This window comes from Tursiops truncatus, chromosome 12 (genome assembly GCF_011762595.2).
Source record: "Tursiops truncatus isolate mTurTru1 chromosome 12, mTurTru1.mat.Y, whole genome shotgun sequence".
NCBI classification, from domain to species: Eukaryota; Metazoa; Chordata; class Mammalia; order Artiodactyla; family Delphinidae; genus Tursiops; species Tursiops truncatus.
Window position 1 is genome coordinate 19,836,050 of NC_047045.1, and position 23,321 is coordinate 19,859,370.

Sequence of the window (23,321 nt, forward strand, 5' to 3'; positions counted from 1 at the left end):
GACACCAACTGCATGTAGAGATTAACGGCTCATGTCAAACTTCTAAGTCAACATTTCTTAGCCAGGGGTGTGCCTCTAAGTAGCCTGGAGAGATTTTGAACATGACATGCTGATTCCCTCACCTGGACAGGTAGACTGAGCAAGGTCTAGGGGTGGGCTCTGGAATCCTTAATTTTATTTTTATTTTTTTGAGGTATGCGGGCCTCTCACTGTCGGGGCCTCTCCCGTTGCGGAGCACAGGCTCCGGACGCACAGGCTCAGCGGCCATGGCTCACGGGCCCAGCCGCCCCGCGGCATGTGGGATCTTCCCAGACCGGGGCACGAACCTGTGTCCCATGCATCGGCAGGTGGACTCTCAACCACTGCGCCACCAGGGAAGCCCCATGGAATCCTTATTTTTAAATAGCTCACCCAGAGTTTGGTTTGCATGTAGGTTTAGGAATAAATGCACTAGTCTTTAAAAAACAATGATTCAGAGACTTTCCTGGTGGTCCAGTGGTTAAGACTCAGCACGTCCATTGCAGGGGTCACGGATTCCATCCCTGTTCGTTCAGGGAACTAAGATTCCGCATGCTGCATGGCAAGGGCAAAAAAAGAAAAAAAAAAAAAAAAGATTCAATTAACCTTTTTTATTCCTATACAACTTTAAAGATGTTGCATTTATTTGTGCTTATATATAACTTTAAATCTGTTGTGTAGAGTGAGGTAAATGTGCTCAGAAGACAGGGCAGTCCGTCTCTGGAGTTTACAATGATAAGACATGTAGAAAGAAACAGGAGAATGTGTGATGTCACAAGAGCAAGAGCAAGAGGCCTAAGGAAATCGACATCGTGCACCATCAGCGACAGTGCAGCAAAAATCAAAGAAAGCTGTTGAGCAGAAGGAACTGTAAGGGCTGCAGAGTCTCCTGAACAAGCCTGAGGAGGCTGCATAAAGCACTGCTGCTGCTGATGCAGAGGCTGATGGTGTCGCTGTGCACCAGGGCTGAGCTCGCCCGAGCCATGGGCGGCAGGCATCAGGTGCCGGGCACCTGCATGGCCCGGAGAGCCACGCATCCAACACCATGCACAGCAGCTGGCACTCTGTGGCCTCCCATCTCACCTGGAGCCATAGGTGCAGCTTCTTAAAGAAAGGAGGAAATGGCAAAACAATGAACACTGGATTTCTTTTTTAAGTTAATGCAGAAGGAAAACAGGACCAGCAAACCAGAGCACCCCTGGGGCCATAGCGTGCTGTCCTCTGATTCCCTTCCCTCCGCCTCTTCTCCATAACTCAAAAGCCCGCATGTTTCACTGTACAACGCCACCAGGAAAACCTCGTGCTTTCTGAAAGGTGAAATGCTCTAGGTACCATCGTCTTTTTTAAATTTGTTAGGGATTTAAGATGTTTAAAACTTTTATTAGGTTTTTAGAAGAGTATTCCTTACTAGACTATACAGGTGTTGAACGTTCCACCCAATTCTATTTTTCCCATGAGCCCCATCCTTTTTATTGCACGAAATTCTATCATGTCTCAATTTTTAGGAAAACATATATTACATTGTAGGAGAAACAACTGTATTATCTCATTTAATTCACCTTTTATCCCGACTTTACAAAAGAAAATACTGAACACTGGGAGTGGTTTTCATTTGACATCAAAACCCCACATCTGGACCATCTTTTCCCAACTTGTGTTCCTCTTCTTTTTTCTAATATTACATTTGCCAAGTTTCTCTTCCATTCAAAAGCCTTTTACTAAGATGTCATGCTGAGAAAAATCATGATTAGGGGAGTAGCTCCCAGCCCCTCTGAAAGGAGGAAATTTGCTCAGCATCCAAATGGAAACTGGTTTCTAGTATTTAGGTCAAAAGTTCACCAAAAAAACAGTTCTCAAAAGAAGTTCTTGAGGACTAAAGAAAGAAATAAAAGAACTTCCAAGAAATAGATCCTAAAGAAAAAAAAAATCCAACAGGCTATCTGAAATAACGTAGGCAATTTTCCCTAAGTGACTGACCACTACTGCATTACCTTCCCCATTACCTTCCTGTTCAGCAACAGAATAGGAATTAGAAAGACCAACTAGGGACCTTCTCCACTCCTTTTAAATATTGTGTTTCTGTTGGTTGGAATGTTCGTATTTCTGCATCAGACTGTTCTCCTTGCTATATTTCACACCCCCTCTGGCTTCACATCAGAAGAACAAGGTCAGTATTTGTTTATAATGGAATAGGGGTGCGATGGTGAATAATACGGATGTATATTTTACTTGGAACAAATGCAGTTCACCTTTCTTCTCTGAGTAAGTTCAAATCTTGAGCGAGACTGCAGTGTATAAGCCTTCAAAAGGAGGCTCTCCTTGGGTATTCAAAACATATTTTATCAAACCACAAGATCCTCTTGTTTCAAGCAAGAAGCACCTCTAAAGAAAAAGACAGTTTCTGTAAAACACTTGTTGGATTTTTGGTTTGTTTTGGACAGTTGTTATTTCTTTTGGGACAAATTTTAAATGTTAACAGAAAACCAAATTATTTTGATGAAATTAGGGGTGAGGGGTTTAAGTGAATGATTTCAAAAAAGTACATCTGTGATATGGAGAAAAGGGAAACATCATAACACTCTTGGTGGTAATGTAAATTGTTGCAGCCACTGTGGAAAATACTATGGAGGGTTCTCAAAAAACTAAAAATAGAACTACCATATGACCCAGCAATTCCACTCCTCAGTATATATCCAAAAAGACCCAAACTATAATTTGAAAAGATACATGCACCCTAGTGTTCAAAGCAGCATTATTTACAATTGCCAAGATATGGAAGCAACCTAAGTGTCATCACCAGATGAATGGATAACGATGTGGTGTATACACACACACACACATATACACACACATACACACACACACACACCATGGAATACTACTCAGTCACAAAAAAGGAAGGAAATTTTGCCATTTGCAACAACACGGTTGGACTTGGAGGACAACATGCTGAGTGAAATAGTCGGAAAGACAAATACTGTATGATATCGCTTACATGTGGAAGCTAAAAAATACAACAAACTAGTGAATATAACAAAAAAGAAGCAGACTCACAGATGTAGAGAACAAACCAGTGGTTACCAGTGGGGAGAGGGAAGGGAGGAGGGACAAGACAGGGGTAGGGGACTGAGAGGTACAAACTACTATGTATAAAATAAATAGCGGGCTTCCCTGGTGGTGCAGTGGTTGAGAGTCTGCCTGCCGATGCAGGGGCACGGGTTTGTGCCCCAGTCCGGGAGGATCCCACATGCCGTGGAGCGGCTGGGCCCGTGAGCCATGGCCGCTGAGCCTGTGCGTCCGGAGCCTGTGCTCTGCAACGGGAGAGGCCACAACAGTGAGAGGCCCGCGTACTGCAAAATAATAATAAAAAAATAAATAGCTACATGTATACATTGTACAACACGGGAAATATAGCCAATATTTTATAATAACTGTAAATGGGATATAACCTTTAAAAAATTGTGAACCACTATGTTGTACACCTGAAATTTATGTAATATTGTACATCAACTATACCTCAATCCAAAAAAATGCAATAAAAATGAACAAATAAGTACATCTGTAACATCCTGGAATAGTACATTTTCTCAGATCCTTTGCTTCAGGTTTTTAAAAAGAATTTGGAATAAATGTTTCTACATTAAAGTAGAATGCTAAGACTAAGAGGAAGAGAACCGATCCTACTGAGCTCTTGAAAGAGACAGAACAGGCCCAAGCTTTCAGCATTATAGGAGATTATCTCCCATTTGGAAATAGGCAGGAACTAAAGATACAGAACATAAAACTTTCCATTAGATCCCTATTTTATTTCTTTTGTGGCCACATGTGTCTGTTGAATCTTGACCACAGAATCAGAATGTTGAAAGACTTTGAGGGTTCATCGAATCCACACCCAGGCTTATAGGAAGACCTCCCACTAAACCTCCAGACACATGGGAACTTCATCCTGTTTTTAAAGACCTCCACGAAGTCTTTACAAAAAGTATTCAAACACCAGCTCTCCTGCCAGCAGGCGACTTGGCTGGTTGAATTTGCATTGGTCCCACCCGCGTTAATCAATCCCACCCCAGCAAAGAGGAGTAGGCCTCTTGTTTCTGCTCAAAACACCCCAACATCTGCCCATGCTTATATGCCTGGTGTTGCCCAATCCAGCCCCCAAGACAGCAGAGCCCTGTTCTAAGCTGGGGCCAAGGCACAGGTGCGGGTCTCAGGCAACCGGAACCCCTCCTCACATCCCCGACAGTGGCAGCACTTCCGCCTTGGAGAGGCCACCATGAGGGGAGGCAAATTCCTAAACACTGGAGAGCTTTGGAAGGTTTTATTCTTCACAAGGAAGAAAGATTCATAGATCATCTGTCAGGGAGGCTGCATGTGACTCCTGACATGAAATATTTGCCTTTGTTTTTAAAAGCAGTGGATTGATCGTTATTTAGCTTCCCCAGATCAAACTCCCAACCAAGCCTCAAAGTGTGCAGGGCCAGCTTCTAACAGAATTCCACTCTGCTAGCTTGAAGCAGCAGGGAAGTAAACTTTGTTTCCCTCACTAATATGAAAGAATTGGAGGTGTTGGAAACAGCCCCAGGACTAAAGAAACAGGTGCTAAGAATGCTGTTTCCCAGGAAATGTTTGTGGCCAGCAACCTGAATGAGACACACGCCTTCAGCTCGAGGGATCACCTGCTCTCCTGTTTCCACTGTTATCATTCCACTTCGGAGGGGTTCCCGGAAGCAGCTTTTCCTCCATTTCCCCTGGCAGTGATTTAAGTTTCCCCCTGTGTTGGTCATCCAAAGGCCTGAGAGAAAAATATGGGGATTATCAGTAAGTAATCAAAGAAGCTTGGATCATGCAAGAAAAGTGGGGTGATCACTGTACCCACAGCCCTGGGCGGGCCACCCTGGAGACCAGTGAAGGGCCATCACCCACCTGGAGAGGCAGAGCCCTGTCTCACCATCTGCCTCTGTTTCAGCAACAGAAGCAGAAAGGCCTCGAGCTATGTGAAGAGAAGGGGTCTGGTGTTACTGATGTGACCATCCACTCCAGTCTGCAATGACAAAACCCTGAGAGAAACCCAAGCTGGAAATGGAGAGGCCTTCAGGAGCAATCTCTGGTTAGGCGGTACAGATGTTCCAAAGCCCAGGCTCCTCAAACCAGGACCGTATCCCAGAGAGTTGGATGAACCAGCTCCACCCCTGCAGATGAGGCCACTTGCTTCCCTTTAACGTCCTGCTCATTGTAGGTTCTCTCTGAAGGCCTCCCTTGAGCTAAAACCAGATTTCGATATTTAGTGTAATAGCTATGAAATGTCCCCCCCCTTCATTTATCATAATCATCTTTCAACCTCCCTTACTTGCTTCCATATTCACTGAGAAATCACGTCCAAGTTCCTACGACCCCTAGCAGCTCAGATGACCTTGAAATGACGTGTGAATCTGGGTCCCGTTAAATCACTATTCCCAAAGCTCGGGTCATCCTTTCTTTCACAAGGTGACTTTCCCAAACTAAAAGAGGACATTTTTATGTGGCAAACAGATTGCTTACACAAACTAGCTTCATGTGACTTTTAAAGAAAGCATATAAATTACACCATCATAAACCTTTCTCTTTGGGGGTTTGTAACTAGACTGTCATAAATATCAGGCTTGATCATCTTTGGTCCATAATCCAGATGTCACTGTCTTCCAGTGAGAACCACGTGATTCTTAGGAAGGGTAGCAGCGCCACCTGCTGGTGTACCTTGCAGCCTGAGTTTTTACAAGAGGGAAATAATGGGTATGAAGTCGTTTGAAATCCCTTGTAGTTAGGAGAAATGAGGGTTTGAATGCAACGTTCTTCATTTCCTCAGCAACGCACACTGCAGCAAGGAGACACTCACATTTCTCCCATTATTATTTCTAGCATTTAATATAGCCAGTCACATTAGAACTGATGACACCTTGATGGCATCGTTCCCCATTACTAATAGGGTGCGACAAAACTAAGGGGACTCAACTCTTTCCACTCTGTGTGATACTCCCACCCCTGGACAAGAGACCAGCACCCCTGGCAATCTTTGAGGTGGTCCCTCGGGAACCACAGCAGGACAAGGACAGCCCACTTGAGATGAGAGGCTCTGATTCTGTGCCACTCAGCTTACTACTCCAGAGACCAAGTAAGAGCTTGAGTCTGCAGGAAGAAATCCCTGAAGAAATTTATAGATTATAAATCCTAATCTGAAAGTAGCTCAAACACCCCGACCATTTACTACTAAAGGAATCCCTATGGATCCAGAAAACCAGAAGACACTTTGGGTGGCTTGAGTGTATAGCCTTGTATCGATGCAGTCATTCACTACTCAACAAAAATATAACTGTGTTCAACAAACATTTAGTGAGCACTGATAATGTCTTGGCACCCCGTCGACATCAAGGATACAATGGTGAACAAAAAAATAAATAAAACCTGCCCTCAATGGAGCTTGTTGTCCAGGGGGAAAAAATAGGAAACATGCAAATAATCCCCCAAATGAACATACTACAAACCATGGCAAAGGACACAGAGGAAAGGCACCTGGTGCCAGGGGGCATATAAAGTCTAGGGGATTGGACACAGTTTCTCTGAGGACGTGACATTAGAACTGAGACCAGAGGAAGAACAGGAGTTACTGGAGGTTGGGGGTAAGCATTCCAGGCAGAGCAATGAGCCTGTGAAAAGCAACTGTGAAATTCCAGGCACAGAGGGTCAAGTCAATGGATGTGAACCTGCCGTGGGTGTCCACAGTGTTTTATGACAGTGTTTCTATAAAACTGACTCCAAAAAAAAAAAATTGCAAAAGCCAATAAATCTTTCCCAGCAATTGACCAAATTCCTGCAGCAAATTGAGTCATCAGATTCTGTCTCGGGAAATGAGAGAACAGCGGCCAAGCTTTCTGGCAATCTTTGAGGTGGTCCCTCAGGAACCACAGCCGGACGAGGACAGCCCACTTGAGATGACAGTGGGCGTTCCTCCAGTTCTCAGGTCTACCTGCAGGGAGCTCTGGATCCCACTGAGCTCTTGGCTTTGTTTCTGCAAACCTATAGCATCTTGCCCCAGGTCCCCAGGGCCAGAGTTTTCCCTTGCACAAATAACATACTCAGGATCTCTCAACTTCCCAGACCCCAGGCATTCTTCCTGTACTTCACAGTGACTCCACACTAAAAAGTCCAGGAATTTCATCCTCGTCTTCTTTGACAATGCCTCGGAAAGATGATCCGCAACATCATTTTATGTATATCTGTTATTTTAACAAACACTCATTTAGAACTTACTCTGTGCCCGGTGAGTGCAAAGTGCTTCACAAATAGTAACTCATTCAATCTTCGTGGTAATCCTATGAGGTAGCTACTAACATTATCCGCATGTTACAAATGGAGAAACTGAGGCACCCAGAGGATAAACTTTCCTAGAGGGGTGGGATAGGGAGGGAGATGCAAGAGGGAGGAGATACGGGGATATATGTATAACTGATTCACTTTGTTATAAAGCAGAAACTAACACACCATTGTAAAGCAATTATACTCCAATAAAGATGTTAAAAAAGAAAAGAAAAGAAACTTTCCTAAAGTCACTCAGTCAGTAGGTGGCAGAGCCACAATTTGGCTTCTGGAAACCAAGCTCAAAACCATCACTCCAGGAAGGATAGACTCCATCAATTCTACCTCCTAAATCTGTCTCAAGTCCTTCTTCTTGCCTCCCTCCCGTTGGTTTTTGCACCAGCCCAGTTCTATCCTGTTCAGTGACCATCATAGCATCCCAGCATCCTAGGTGCCCTCCGGGCTCCAGGTCTTCTTCCCTTCTCATCCACACCCCACACTGTTCACAGCACTCTAGAAACAAATATTTGCTCTGTGTATAACCTTCACCATGCCATCATCTCACCACTGCCTACAGATGGACGTTAACCCTCACATCGGGTCCTCCACAAGTTGGTCCCAGACTATTTCTGCCATTTCATTTCCCAAATCTCCACCCCACTCTCATCCCCGGCTCACACGTGCCCCTCCAGCATCACTGGCCCACTGCCTTCCTCCAGGGACCCACACTCTATCACACTTCCACGCTCTCCAGATGCGGGGCCTCCTACTGGAAACGTCTTCCCCTTTGAGGCTCAGGTAATAACTCCCTTGCCAGGCCTCCCCTGACACCCTGCATGCCCCCTTCTCCATCCCCCACAGGATCTTCCTTTCTTTGTGGTGCCTCTAAACCTCGTGCATGAAGCGCCAGTGCCAGGCTGGGAAACACAGAGAGGAGAATGAGGCACCTAACACAGGGGCACATTTCAGGGGATGCCAAAGCATTCAGTAATCAAAACCAATAATGTTTTTATTGTGGGAAAATACACATAACATAAAATGTACTGTTTTAACCATCTTAAGTGTAGAATTCAGTGGCATTAAGTATATTCACAATGTTGTACAACCATCACCACTACCCATTTCCAGAATCATTCGTCTTCCCTCCAGAGCCTCCTCACCCATTAAACAGTAACTCCCCATTTCCCCTCACTCCAGCCCCTGGTGAGAACTATTCTGCTTTCTGTCTCTAGGAATTTGTCTAGTCTAGGTACTGCATATAAGTGAAATCATGCAGTATTTTATGACTGGCTTACTTCACCTAATAAAATGAAGATAAATAATACTTAAAGACAATGTGTTGAATAATCAAAATTAATGCAAACAATTCAAGATGAACAAAGCTTCAGAATTTTAGATAAAAATAGGATCAGTACCACTGATTTTTGCTCTTGCTTCAGGCTCCGATGTGGCTCAGAGCTGATGCTGTCTTTACTGAAAATTTTAATATTTTGTTCATCATCTATTAAAATGCATGCATTAAAATTTCATGTGTCTTGCTTACTGATTTTTTTGGTGCTCCCTTGCCTGTTGCACTCAAGGCAAGTACCTCACATGTCTTATCCTAGGTCCAGCTCTGCTGGTGCCAAACTCCGTCCTCACACCACCCCGAAAAAGCATACAACCAGGGTAAGGAATGATAGGCTTGTCTGCAAACTAGCTTCAGGACAAGCGTCCTCCTGCAGTCATCACCCCTCAATTAGACTGTTACCATCAAGCCCCTCTCATACTCCAGACCCACACTGCACACACCCTGGCTTACACATCCTGCCACACTCTCTACCTGCCTTTCTAGTCTGTGAGCTCTTTGAGGCCAGAGATGGAGTCTTTTTCATCTTTGTACCTACACTGCCTTATACAGAATTGGATTCATAGAAGACATTTAACAACTGTTTGTTGAATGAAAGCCCTTCAGCTCCTTTTCTCGCCATTAGTGAGTATTTCAAGGTAGCTCAATGAGACTTTGCCTTTATCTAGTTTAGCTCCAATAATCCATATAGGATGATCATATATTATAATAATATATAATTTTGAGATCAGCCCCATATCCATATAGGTCTGTATTAAAGGGCTGGTGTTCTAGAAAGTTCTAACCCTGGCACTCCTCGGAAAAGGATATTTCAGGGTTACTTGGTCTCCAGCTTGTTCTTGGACCTCTAGACCATGGACCACGCACTCTCGCTTCCCCACACTGCCTTCACCCACTCACCATCCTCTTGGTCAGCTATAGCACAGAAGAGGGGCAAGCCTTGAGGATTGTGGGAGCAATAACTAGTTCTGTTTCTCTAAGACACTGATTCCGCCTCTGTCTCTGCTTGACCAGAGTCCCGTCTGCATGTTAGCCTGGGGCTCTTGGCTGTCTCCCTCCTGGCTTACAGAACTGGCTGAGCCTCCAGTAGGTATGCCTGACCCACTGTGTGGTTTCCTGCTCTTACTTCCTGTCTTGTGGCCATAGTTCTGACATTGGCTTGAAGTCTCCAACCACAGCCTATGGCCAGCGTCCCTGGGTTTCAAGTCCTAGCATTGTGATTTACAGATTTCTCACATTTGAATTTAGTTTGGACCCTATCACCTCAATGGAGATTTTACTTCTTACTTGATGCCAATAGAAAATGGGGGTTCCAACTCTTGCACTGCTGGTGGGAATGTGAATTGGTACAGCCACTATGGAGAACAGTATGGAGGTTCCTGAAAAAACTACAAATAGAACTACCATATGACCCAGCAATCCCACTACTGGGCATATACCCTGAGAAAACCATAATTCAAAAAGAGTCATGTACCAAAATGTTCACTGCAGCTCTATTTACAATAGCCCGGAGATGGAAACAACCTAAGTGTCCATCATCGGATGAATGGATAAAGAAGATGTGGCACATATATACAATGGAATATTACTCAGCCATAAAAAGAAACGAAATTGAACTATTTGTAATGAGGTGGATGGACCTGGAGTCTGTCATACAGAGTGAAGTAAGTCAGAAGGAGAGAGACAGGTACCATATGCTAACACATATATATGGAATTTAAGGGAAAAAAATGTCATGAAGAACCTAGGGGTAAGACAGGAATAAAGACACAGACCTACTAGAGAATGGACTTGAGGATATGGGGAAGGGGAAGCTGTGACAAAGTGAGAGAGAGGCATGGACATATATACACTACCAAATGTAAGGTAGATAGCTAGTGGGAAGCAGCCGCATAGCACAGGGAGATCAGCTCGGTGCTTTGTGACCACCTAGAGGGGTGGGATAGGGAGGGTGGGAGGGAGGGAGACGCAAGAGGGAAGAGATATGGGAACATGTGTATATGTATAGCTGATTCACTTTCGTATAAAGCAGAAACTAACACAACATTGTAAAGCAATTATACTCCAATAAAGATGTAAAAAAAAAAATGGGGGTTCCAAATTCTTAAGTGCCTAGAATTGTTCATCTGGCTCTATATCTAGAGCAAAACCAAACAACCCAACATCCAAAATCTCAGCTCCTGAATTTATCATCCACTTCAGAGTCAAACATCCCTACCCTAATGAAGTTCATTTCACCAATAACTAGTTTTGCTTGGATCGATTTTTCTATAACTGTTGGATCACTTAACTTTATAACTAGAAAGTGTCTTCCTCTGCTTCAGGATGCCCACTGGTTTTTAAAGTTCCTCCTTCTCTCCTGCCTTGATAGTCTTCAGTCAGTTTGCACAATTAAAACCAACTGACAGGAGAGGTGTGATAAGCAAGGTACCCAGGAACAAAGAGATGGCCAACCATGGTCTTGTAACTGCTGTATCATCTTTCACAATATTTTAAAATAAAGTCTGAGCTGAAACCAATCTGAGGTGCTCTTTCCAATTTGATGGATGCCAACATTAACTAAAAAACACAGACCAAAACTGGAAGAAAAAAGAAAATGGAAGAGTTCAGGGAAGATGTAACATCCAAATTCATGCTGAGACTATGGGAGAACAGCCAGTTCATGAATTTTAGTTGGGAAATAAGTGTCCTTAAGCACGCAGAAAAGTATAAAGGTAAAATTACTGTGGTTCCTTCATGGCATAATTCAGGCACTTGAAGTTGAATGTATTTCATGGCATTAATCCAGATCTCTTTCTTTATTTAGAGGGTGATTACAATCATTAAAGCTAATTTTCATCTGTGCCTTATGGAATTAGTTAGATTTTTAGTATACCCATCTTAGATAACTTGGATAAATATGCGATGATAAAATTACTATGATCTTAGATAACTTGGATACATATGCAATGATAAAATTACTATGATGATATTATTTTTACATATACATACTGTATTAGTTTGCTAGGGCTGATGTAACAAAGTGCCACAGATTGGGTGGCTTGAACAACAGAGAAGTTATTGTCTTGCAGTTTTTGAGGCTACAAGACCAAGATCAAGGTACTGGCAAGGTTGGTTCCTTCTGAACCAACCTTGGTTTTTGAGGGAGGGATCTGCTCCAGGTCCTTCTCCTTGGCTTGTAGATGGCCTTCTCTTTATGTCTCTCAATGACATATGCTTGTCTGTCTCTGTGTTCAAATTTCCCCTTTTTCTAAGGACACCAATCATTTTGGATTAGGGCCACCCAAGACCTCGTTTTAACTGAATTACGTCTATTAAGACCTTACCTCCAAATAAGGTCATGTTACGAGGTACCATGGTTTGGGATCCAACATAACTTTTTGGGGGGGTGGGGACAAAATTCAACACATAACATATACCATGTTCATGTTTTTATACCTTAATTCACTTCAGAAAGGATTTAAGATAACCATATGTGTATGTTAACATGAAAAGTAAATTTAGAAAATATATTGACTTACAAGACAAATTCCAGCGTTTCCCACACTCATGGACCTTCCAGAAGAGATCATTCCCATGGCGGTGAGCGCCAGCCCTGTGGAGAACAAAGAAACAGAGCAACTTCCTTTGTTTCTTCTGGGTCATGATTTTCTGATGTTATGGTGAATTTTATGTCATGGACAGCCATGGAAAAGTTTTAACACAGATATTTTATTCTCAAATTTATTACATTATAGGATTTAAATGTTACGTCTTGTCATGGTTGAAAGAGCAATCTACCCCACCTTCACCACAGCTGATATTCATTTCTAATCCCGTTCTCATTTCACCCGGTCAGAACTGGCTACATCATTTGCAAGGCCTAGTGCAAAATGAAAATATGGGGTCCTTTGTTCAAAACGTATTAAGAATTTTAAGACAGTGACATCAGAGCATTAAATTAAATGTAGGGCCCTTCTAAGCATATTGGCCCCGTGCAACCACACAGCTTGTGTGCCTGCGAAGCCAGCCCTGGATGCGTGTATTGGAAGAGATCATACCAAATATACATTTTGCAATGGTGAAAATATCGTTAAATTGTTTATGTTGAAGAAAAGTTCTAGTGGAGGGTGCAGGGCACAAGTGACAGACCTCCTCAGTGACCTATGAAAAAAGGAGACTGTACTGTTGGTCAAGGTTCCACAAATAGTTTTGGGGCTTGGGGGGTAGACTAGATCTCAGAGGCTCAGCCCAGATCTACCCCTTGCTCATTTCACTGTTGGAGGCAAGTCAGGCAACAATCGCATGAGGCTTTACTCTGAGCATATCGAAGCCTTCTGTCTTCCAACTCCACCACCTTGGAGTTCTTTGCCTCTAGCCACAAGGAACAGAAAGAGAGTAGAGAAAGCCCTTCCTCTCTTAATTGCCTCAAACCACAAGTGTCATATCATCTTTGCTCATGTTCTTATCAACCAGAATTCAATCCAATATTCCCAGCCTAACCTCATGGAGCTTGAGAAATACCGTTTTCTTATATGCCCTCCAAAATGGCAAGGAAGTGTGAGGAACATCTAACTTGACTCTGCCACGGAAATGATCAGTTTCCATGGAAATATGAAAGTAAAATAAATCCATCAACTACATATTAATAAGTGCTAACTAAGCACATAGGATTGTGCTGGTCTTTGAGAAGACGTTAGAGAAAATATTTGAGTATCTTCCCTCAAAAAGCTTGATGTTTTCATTGTGGAGATAAGACACACAAACATGAAAAAGATCAATACCCAAGGAAGTGCTTATATCATTGTAGGCTAAGGGATTGGGACAATTCCTTGCAGGAAATTACTTGAGAAGAGTGTGGAAATAAATGAAGACCACCCGCATGAAAACAAGCAAATTTTTAAAAAATTTTTTTTTAATTGAAGTATAGTTGATTTACAGTGTTATGCTAATTTCTGCTCTACAGAAAAGTGATTCAGTTATACATATATAAACATTCTTTTTTGTGTATTCTTTTCCATTATGGTTTATCACAGGATACTGAATATAGTTCCCCATGCTGTACAGTCGGACCTTGTTGTTATCCATTCCATATATAACAGTTTGCATCTGCTAACCCCAAACTCCCAATCCATCCCTTCCCCACCTCCCTCTCCCCTTTGGCAACCACAAGTCTGTTCTCTATGTCCGTGAGTCCATTTCTGTTTCATAGATAAGTTCATTTGTGTTATATTTTAGATTCCACATATAAGTGATATCATATGGTATTTGTCTTTCTCTGTCTGACTGACTTCACTTAGTATGATCATCTCTAGTTCCATCCATGTTGCTGCGAATGGCATTTTTTCGGTTTTTTTTAGGGCTGAGTAATATCCCATTGTATGTATGTACCACATCTTCTTTATCCATTCCTCTGTCGATGGACATCTTTTTTGTGTGAATTGCCACTCATCTTTATTTTTTTATGCAGAGCTTGCTATAGCAAGAGAGACAGCCACCATCACGTGCATTTGGCGGGGACTCAAAAGCAGGCAGAGGAGCAGTAAAGTTTCACAGTAGAGAAAAAAGAAGACTTCAGAGAAGCCCTGATTGGAGGCTACTGACCTGGGGAAGCTGTGGGTGAGATGAGTGAAAGTGGGGCACCCTGTATGATTGGTTGCTTAGGGTGCATATTTGACTTTCTCCAGTTGGTCCTAAGTTGAAAGTGTGGGAAAAATTAGGGATTTTACGATGGCTTGGCTGTTTAGGCCCGTAGGTCACAGGTATTTTGGCTTCCCGGACTGGTTGCTGGAGATGGTGGGTCAGAGTTCTACTTTTATATATCATCTGGTTATTGTCTGTATATTCGGTCTCTCACGACCTCTGGAAATCTCGACCACAGGATTGGAATCTGTGTACTGTGGAGCACAGGCCCCGTTTCAGAAAGCTTCAGGAGGGTGTTTATCTGGTTCTAGTTTATCCCCATCGGGAGGGTGGCCATGTGTGTCCCAGAAGAAAGCCAGCTTCGGGTTTGCGATCCAGTTCCACCCCTGATGAGCTCTGTAACTCAGGAAAGTTACAGAGCTGAATCTACTGGTCTGGGTCTAGTTTCTTTCTAGAGAGAAAGCACACTTGATAAGGTTTTGCATGACTGAAAAGCAATTACTAGCTAAAGTGACTGAGAGGGTACCAGGCACTTGTAGGATCTCATGAATCCTTAGGGCCTCTCCCTTTCCTGCCCCTTTGTTCATGCACCACCGTGAGTTCCAGTTCTGAGGACTTTCTGGGCGAGGAGGGGGCAGAAAAGGTCTTACCAGATCTAATCCAATCTTCAGGCCAGCTCTAAGCAGCCTGTGACCCACGGAGACCTTGGGCTACTGAACACTAACTGTTCCCTTCTCCAGGGCTGATCTTCTCCTAAATCTGCAACTCTGGATAAGACCTGCCCTCTGCAGGCCAGAGAACATGGTGAATACTTGCCCAGTGTTTTAGCAAATTGTTTCCAGTCAGTCAATTTCATGTGAGGAAAGAAAGAATTCATTAGAGAAGGTGGCCAGAGAACAAAGGAAGTCACCCGTTCTTCCACAGCAAACACCCCTGGAACGATTCTCCCTAGATCACCAGCCCTGGACACACAGGCAACCTCACAGGGCCCCCGCCAAGGTCCAAAGTCAAACACCATGCAGTTTTGTACACTCACCCTTGAGTTCTCGGATTAATAATGAGATTATTACGGCATCTGCTCCCTGCCATCCACTGCCCTGACTCAGAAATCTGCTTGCCTAACTCTCTTTGGAGCAGGGGGCCATGGTCCCTCACAAGAGTCTCTCGGGTAGTCACACACGCCCCCAAGGCTGCTCCCCAGATGCCCTGCGCCCTGCACTTCTGAGGTAGGAGACTCAAGTGAAATCTTCCCCTTCTCCTTTCTCTCGTTCTCACCCACCAAACTGCCTGGCAGCTCTGGTGACCATGACGAGCACTCTGCAAAGAGGGGAGCAAGGTGACCCCTCCCCCCAGCTCAGCAGCTCCCAGGCCCTGAGACCCACTTCAGCACATGGCTGTGTTTTCCCAGTTGGAATCAGGATAAGGTCTCTTTGTCCAGCTGTGCAGACTGCACCCTGGCATGAGGCTGTATCCACCAAGAGGACATTAGATTTCTCTGCCTAATCTGCAGAGCTATGACAGCTCTGAATGTCAAGGTATACGCATTCTACATTCTAAAGTAATACAGCCAAGAGAATTCGACCTATTTTGAAGGTGTTCCATGATGGTAAGTTCCTATCTCCACCAGTCATGACAACATACTTCTGCATCAATCTATATATCAGCTCAGAATCCAGTGGGCTCTCTGCTCAATATTATGTAACAACCTAAACGGGCAAAGAATTTGAAAAAGGATATGTATATGTATAAATGAATCACTTTGCTGTACACCTGAAACTCTCACAACATCGTTAATCAATTATACTCCAATATAAAATAAAAAGTTAAACAAAAAGAAAAAGAATCCAGTGGCCTCATGCAATGTAGATGGAAGGCAGGACTTGAAGTCAGCTGGACTGGGTTTGGCCCTTGGATGAACCTTCATTCATTCATTCAAAACTATTTATTGAGCACCTCCTCCTTGCCAAGAATAGGACTAAGCACCGTACGGATGCAACAGTGAATAAAATAGAGAAAAAGCCCAGCCTTCGTGGTGTTTACATACTACTGAAGGTAGACAGATGATAAATAAAATTAACAAGTGAAACATACGGTGTGTTAGAGGGTAGAAACTGTTGTGGATAAAGTAAAACTGGGAAAGGGGATTGAGTGTCCTGGAGGAGAGGGCATCTGTAGGTGGTCAGGCAGGAAGAGAGCAGGCCATGCAGATAAATGGGGCAAAGAGCATTCTGGGCAGAAGGGACAGCAAGAACAAAGGCACTAAGGCAGGAGAACACTGGGCTCATTTGGGAGACAGCCAGGTAGGCCACTGTGCCCGGAGCAGAGTGAAGAAGGGTTAACAAAAGTAGAAGATGCAATTTAACTACGAGACTGTAACTCGTCATGTAGCCCTTTTAAATATTTAGTTTCCTCCTCTGTTGAAAGGGACCAGAGATACCATTTCACAAGGAGTGATAAAGTACTGGAATACATATGGGAGAATTCTGCAAACAGTAAAAATTGTGAGGTATTGTGTAAACTGAGACAGCAACCCCGTCCTCCCTCCCTTCCTGCTGCCATTTTCATTCTTCTTTCTCTGTGTCCCTATCCAGCCATGGGTACCACACAAAATGGAAGTATATCATCCCAAATTCTCCAAGAATGAGCTCTGGACACCAACACCCATATCCTGACTCTGTGGTACGTGGAGGTCTCTCACACCCAGTGCCTGGACAGTTTTATAGAAGAAAGGACACACTTAGCCACCCACTAGCTACCACAAGGAGTCACTCATCTCCACACAGTGCCTAGAACACAGAAGAGGCTCAATAAATGCCAAGTGAATTGGATTAAACTGAAACAGAGTTTACGGCACAGGTGAGAAGACAGAATAACAAAAGTATTCACAAAACGGAGGCCAAGAACTAAGGAAGGTCTCTACAGACACTCATAATTAGGATGAAACTTGCAGCTAAAACTATAAAATCTTGGTCTATCAGAGAAAACCTGATTGCCCTTGTCCAGCATTTCAAGCTACACCTTCAAGCCAGATGGCTCCCAGTTGCATCTGCTCTCGTACTGAGGACACATCTCTGCTGAGGTTGAGTAGACTTACAAGGGAATTGGGAAATCATTGAAATGGAGAAAAATCCCAGAAGATCAAGGCTTCCAGTCACATTACTCTAGGGAGCCAATCCATGGTTATTGGCTTACCCCACAGGAAGGCTGGTTCCAGCATTTGATGCTCAGATGGGCCACTTCCCCACTCATGGTGGGGCAACGGCTGAACTAGACCAGTTGTCAGCCAAGAGGGCTAGGGCAATGGCCAGCGGTGTTCCAAGCTAAACTCAACAAGGGAGAGTGAAGAGTCAAACCTCGAGGCAACCAAATACAAACACCAGGTCCAGAGGCAGAATCAGAATGGGAGTAAGGAGCTAGGAGCTCAAGTCTGGCAAAGAGAAGACCAAAGCAAGAGAAGCTGCCTTGAAGCAAAGAGAGGCCCAAGCACTCACCTGGAAGAGTTCTGGGGGGTCGGTCACCCTGGCTCAAAGGGCAAGAGGCGGGTTCCACATCAATCTAGGAAACAGGCATTCTTCAAGGCTTCCTCTCTGCTTGTGCAGTGATACCCAGTGAGTCCACCTGAGCTCTCTCCTTTCCCTCCACCACATTTACCCATGCCTATATTTCCATTTTTATCAAACAATAATAATATTAATCCCTTAAGAAGTCCTTTACATTTGCATGGGACTTCATATTTTACATCTATTTGACATGCATAGCTACACTATGAGGTCAGCCCAGCAGGCAGCAGTATCCCCATTATACAGACGCGAAAACAGATCCCAGTCACACTGGTCAGCAGTGGGATTCTGACTGGAGTCCGGATCTCCCGGGCACATCTAACTCAACGTGGGGTTGGGGCTTAGAACTCCTGGACAACCTCATGCTTCACGTGCTAACAGAAACGAAACAGTCACGTCCTTTCTCGTGTAGCAGCATTTTGGCCGTGCACTTGGTAGGTGCTGGGTTACGCTAACAGAGGGTTGACCTCTGATCAGCAGCTGAAGGGCCAGTATATCTGTACTGACTGAGGACACATCCCCACTCTCCACCCACCCTCCATCCGCGTCAAATCGACAACAAAGGGGACATTTCAGTTTAGAGAGAGGATCTTAACCTTTGTAGTAAGGCCTGAGTCAAAAGTTTTCTGGCCTCCTATGAAAACAGGCTACAAGGGTTCCAACCAAAGGACGAAAAATTTTCTCCCCAAAGTCACATGAGCTTAGAAAAAAAGGTTATGCTTCCTTTCACTGAAGAGAAAAACATACGAAAACAGAAATATAACCATAAGCACTCATGCTCCATAAAAGCGGTCGCCACCACCACCAAAACACACCTTCTAATTCAAGTAGTGCTTTGGGTGCTTTCTCTCCATCCACGTTGCTTTATTGCTCATTAGATTTGATTTTGCGTCCACTAGGGTTGGAATTGGGGAGGAAACAGTGTGATTTTCCCCAAGGTCCAGCCCCCCTCAAAGACGGCACGTTCATTTAGCTCAGTCTTGGGGGGTTAAATCACTTAAACACATTTCTGTGGTTTCATCTGAAACATGGGTTCTTCCACCTGCCTTTTCCCAAGTCTGTTTTGAAGGAAATCCAAACACTGTCCTTAAACACGGCATGGCCCCGAAAAGGATGGTTTTGGTAGAACCAGCAAATTCTTGACTTGAGGAAGGCCAGTAGAGAATGCTGTACCATTTCTAAGAACACGGTTCTGGACTGCTACCAGATCCCTCTCTCCAGAGAGTGGTTTTTACAAGCACCTTGAATGTATATGTTTAACACAAATTATTTGGTTCTTGATAAAACACTGGCACATTTAGATTTCCATGGCACGTTTTTGCCTTTATAAGGATTTTAATAACTTTTTCTCTGATATGAGTTCCGAGAACCTCTGGGCTAGCGGAGCTGGCATGTGACGGTGACACGCTAGATGTCCAAAGTTAACAGCTATTGGAAATTTTAATTTACTTTCTTCTGCTTGAGTGTACTTAGTGCTATTAAAGTTCTGTCTGGCAGCAGAAAAGGGTAGAAACGTGGCCACTTAAGAAAAGCAATTTGGCCATTTGTGACAACAGCTGCCTGATACTGCATTTTATTTAATTGGAAAAGGATGCAGGAAGTCTGTGGCGCATTAAAGAAACTCAGAGTTTGGAGATCATAGGAATTTTCTTCTAATAAAATTACCATTATTCAGTAATTTATTGAGTGTCAACAACATACTAGACACTTCTTAAATTTTTTGAAATGGACTGATTAAGAAAAAAAATCATTTAAACTCTTTTGGAAGGGCTCTCCACAGACCTTGCAGAGCATATGTTCACCTGACAGGGTGACACTGTCATTAAGACCATCCCCCCATAGCTGTGGAGTCAAAGCCAAGACCCTGAACAGGCACGTTAAGGCCCTGCCTCCACCTTCTGGCCCTGCCTGGCTCCAAACTCTTCTCCACCATTTGGTCTTCCAAGCACCCCAGGGCTCAGCACCCTCCCACTTCCCCATCCTGGCACCCGCTCTTCTGTTTGGCACACGCTTTCCAACCGGTCTGCCTAGTGAACTTTTTATCCCTTAAAACACAAGCATCAGATCCAGCAATTCCTCTTCTGGGTATATACCCAAAAGAACTGAAAGTGGGAACTCTAAGAGTTACATGCATACCCATATTCGTAGCAGCACCACTCACCACAACCAAAATGTGGATGCATCCCAAGTGTCCATCAACAGTTGCCTGCATAGAGAAAATGTGGTGTGTACATACGATGGAATATTATGGAGCCTTTAAAAGGAAGGAAATTCTGGGCTTCCCTGGTGGCGCAGTGGTTGAGAGTCCGCCTGCCGATGCGGGGGACGCGGGTTCGTGCCCCGGTCCGGGGCGATCCCGCGTTTCGCGGAGCAGCTGCGTCCGTGGGCTATGGCCGCTGGGCCTGCGCGTCCGGAGCCTGTTGCCCCGCGGCGGGAGAGGCCGCAACAGTGAGAGGCCCGAGTACCGCAAAAAAAAAAAAAGGAAGGAAATTCTGACACATGCTACAAAATGGATAAACCTTGAGGACATTATGCTAAGTGAAATAAGCCAATCACAAAAAGACAAATATTGTATGATTCCACTTATGTAAGGTACATAGAGTAGTCAAATCATAGAGACGGAAAGTACAGTGGTGGTTGCCAGGGGCTGAGAGGAGCGGGGAACGGAGATTTATTGTTTAATGGGTATAGAGTTTCAGCCTTGCAAGATGAAAGTTCTGTGGATGGATGGTGGTGATGGCAGCACAAGAATGATAACGTACTTGGTGCCACTGTACATTTTTAAATAGTTATGGTGGTAAATTTTACGTGTGTTTTACCACAATTTTTTAAATTTAAAAGTTGGAAAATTAAAAAAAAGAAAAAATAATAATTTTAAAATGTTTAAATCTCAAGTATCAACATCTCTTGGAAAACCTTTCCCATCTCCCAGCACCAATAGAATTAGTCCTTCCTTCCTCTGAGCTCCTGCTACACCTAGCACCTAATTTAAATTATTTGTATCACAAATACTATATGATATCACTTATATGTGGAATCTAAAATACGACACAAATGAACTTATCTACGAAACAGAAACAGATTCACAGACATAGAGAACAGACTTGTGGTTTCCAAGGGGAGGGGTGGGGGAGAGATGGAGTGGGAGTTTGGGGTTAGCAGATGTAAGCTATTATATATAGGATGGATAAACACCAAGGTCCCACTGTATAGCACAGGGAACTATATTCAATATCCTGTGATAAACCATAATGGAAAAGAATATAAAAAAGAATGTCTGCATATGTATAACTCAATCATTTTGCTGTACAGCAGAAATTAACACAGCACTGAAAATCAACTATACTTCAATTTTAAAAAACTTAAAAATAAAATTAAAAATATATTTTTTTTAATTATAAGTAAAGAATTTCTCTCTGTGCTGTTCTCCCCTCCCTTCCAACTGGGAACTCCTTCAAAATCACAACTCTGTCTTTTTCATCTTTATCTTCTGTGATTGTCACCAGGACAAATATCTCCTTCCTGGCACCTGGTAGGATGGTACTTCTCTATCATGAATTTCTTTGGCCAATGAATCAATGTGCATTAGCCACGTGCTCTTTCCCCTCTGCCAGAGAGTAGCCACTCTATCACAAGTCCCCAAGTAAACACTAGATGACTCAGAGTGACCCCCAACGGACATGCAGAGAGAGCAAGAAATAAGCCATGTTGTTTAGGCCACCAAGATTTTAGAATGCTTTGTCACCACAGCTTGGCCTAACCTCTCATGACTGATAAATCCCTAAGGCTTAGCATAAGCCTTACGATATGGCCATTACTTGAAAAAATGTTCTTTATATAAATGAGTAATTGCATTACTAACTTAATGAATAATAAACTACCCCTTTAAGATAAAGTCAAATATAGAGAGTTTAAAAGTATTTTTAATCCATTTAAACTTAGTCTGTAAACTGAGGGGACCACATTAGCAAGCAAGAGAAATAATGTAATAACGAATCCGCAATTCTTTCTCCAGCCCCTTATATCATTATTTATTAATTATAACAATAACAGCTACCATGTATTGAGTTCTGGTAGCTGCTAGAGATTGTGTTACGAGTTTCACGTCGTGTATTTTATTGAGTAATTGTAACGATTTACAAATTGCAAGACTGAGAACTAGAAAAGTTAGCTAACTTTCTCAAGACCATAGAGCTGGGAATTAGCAGAGCCAGGATTTAAATCAGACCTATCACTTTTTTCCAAAGCCCAGGAAAGTTCCCCTCTAGGCCTACAGATGAGAGAAACAAGTAAAATCAGCAAGGAGAAAACATCACTCATCCATCTGGTTGGCAAAACTAAAAAAGAGTGATATCATCCAGTGCTGGCGAGACTGTCAGAAACAGACCTTCTTACATTGTGGATCAGAGTGTGAAATGCGATCATGCTTTTGGAAAGCAAATTGGAAATATCTGTTAAAATACACATACGGTGTTGCCCAGGAATCCCACTTTGGGGAATCTTATGCTACCAAAAATATGCACAGATGTCGTACAAGAATATCTTTAGTGTCAAAAACCTGGAGGAGGAACTAAGGGTCCATTCATAAGGAAATGACTGAATAAAGTTCAATAAGTCCATGTGATGGGATATTACCTAACTATTGAACAGAACAATTGAGATTCATAGCTTTGTTGCCCAGAAAGACGTCCTTGATATATGATTGAGTGAAAGCAAGTGTCACAAAATGTTTACAGTGCAATTCATTTTTGTGAGAACAAGTCAAATGAGATCAACAGTAAGAACAACACGTGTGTATCTATGTTCATATGGGACGTGTAAGGATAGTCACCAGCTGTTGATTAGTTAGTCACCCTGAGGGGATGAGAAAGGAGAGTACGAGGTAATACTTGTCACTTTTTCTTTATACAGATTGAGCATGTTCCACTTGTGTTTGAGATCGAAAAATATTAATCTAGACTTTCTTAAGATATGGATAGCACTGATTTTTTTTTTAGATCTCAAAAATAAGTGAAACACCCTCAGTCTGCATAAAGAAAAAGTGAAAATAGGTTAGGTCATTCCTTTCCACTCCTTTCCTCAGGACCACTGATGCTGGGTGACTAGCCCAGCTCCTCTCCTCAGCTTCACGCTGAGTCCCCAGTATCAGACCAGCTGTCTGATGATGAGATTCACCTCCCAGTCAGTACAACTGGACCCAGTACCCAGTCTCCTCCACTTGCCTCAATCCCTTGAAACTAGACCCTGCTCCCTTTTACTCTGGGTCTCCCAGATGAGGCCCTCAGGCCATTGACTGATACCTCCCATCCCAGGGACAGTACACCTCTGGCTCCCAACAGACCAGCCTAAGAACAATCAAAGGCACTGCAGCATTCTGGTGAAACTATTGTACTTTCTTTTTAAAGATGAAGCATTAGGTGCTGGAGAGGGTGTGGAGGGAAGGG

At 43.4% G+C, this 23,321-nt stretch overlaps 1 long non-coding RNA gene across 1 annotated transcript in view; it reads right to left on the reverse strand.

Moving 5' to 3' along the window:
- Nucleotides 1-308: 308 nt before the first annotated feature.
- The window catches only part of LOC141275997 (uncharacterized), a 65,122-nt gene continuing 42,109 nt past the window's right edge, over nt 309-23,321 (reverse strand). Inside the window, exons 3-5 of the long non-coding RNA XR_012324732.1 lie at nt 12,217-12,290; nt 4,695-4,810; nt 309-3,368 (exon numbers count right to left, since the gene is read on the reverse strand). This is a non-coding gene — a long non-coding RNA (uncharacterized lncRNA). The remainder of the gene's footprint in view (nt 3,369-4,694; nt 4,811-12,216; nt 12,291-23,321) is intronic.